Source organism: Pithys albifrons, chromosome 10 (assembly GCF_047495875.1).
Source record: "Pithys albifrons albifrons isolate INPA30051 chromosome 10, PitAlb_v1, whole genome shotgun sequence".
NCBI lineage: Eukaryota > Metazoa > Chordata > Aves > Passeriformes > Thamnophilidae > Pithys > Pithys albifrons.
Window position 1 is genome coordinate 3,102,501 of NC_092467.1, and position 838 is coordinate 3,103,338.

The 838-nt window shown below is 38.3% G+C and overlaps 1 protein-coding gene across 3 annotated transcripts in view; it reads left to right on the plus strand.

The window, feature by feature from the left end:
• Positions 1-597, plus strand: part of PLA2G4A (phospholipase A2 group IVA) — an 87,193-nt gene extending 86,596 nt beyond the window's left edge. For all 3 annotated transcript variants that reach the window (XM_071565325.1, XM_071565327.1, XM_071565326.1), the window contains one exon: positions 1-597. This exon is cut by the window's left edge and continues 881 nt beyond it. The gene's annotated coding sequence lies outside the window, so the exon portion shown is untranslated.
• Positions 598-838: the final 241 nt, after the last annotated feature.

The following is an 838-nucleotide window of genomic DNA, read 5'->3' on the forward strand; positions in this document are numbered from 1 at the left end:
TTGTACCACTTCACCAAGTGCTGAGATAACTTTTGCAAATGCATAGAAAATGCAGTGGCACCTCCAAAAATTTAATTGCTAAAACTTGTGACTCCATGGGAAGGGAAGTAATTAAAATGTGTTTATTTTAACAGCCACTGCATCACAGAATGCTGGAATGGTTTGGGTTGGAAGGGATGTCAGAGCCCATCCAGAGCCCTGCCATGGGCAGGGACACCTTCCCCTAGCCCAGGTTGCTCCAAGTGTCAATGCAACGTTCTGTGTTTAAATAACATTTTCTGCATTGCTCAATAGTTTTTATTTCTGTCTGAATTAGTGCAAGTTTAAAATCAGGAGAGGAAAATAAAAGTAACTTATCTTAGTGCTGTGTAATTTAAACATTTCCCATAAATTCTGGACTACAGGAAGGAACTGGTACCATCATATTATTGTTATATTTTCTTTTTAATGTTATATTTCCTTTTGGTAATGTGATATATGTATTTTTTATTTTATAATATGTACCTACTCTGTTTTATGGAAGAGTCTTATCATGCTTTATACGGTTTCTATTATCATGGTGTTATCAGATGATAACAAATAAAACTATATTTGCCACCTGCTGTTTTCAGACAGTTTATTTGGATCATTATTGTGATATTTTGCTGGTTTTTTGAAAAGATGTGCAATGATGTGGGGCAGCTCACAGCACTGACAGTGCAGGTGAGGGGGGTGGCTCTTTGCTGACTTTAATCTTGGATGCCTTAAAAAGCAGGAGAAGAAGGGAAGTTCCTCTGAACCTGTTTGGATCAGAAGTTCACCTGAGCCTGTTCGGATCAAACAGCCGCCTCTGCTGCAC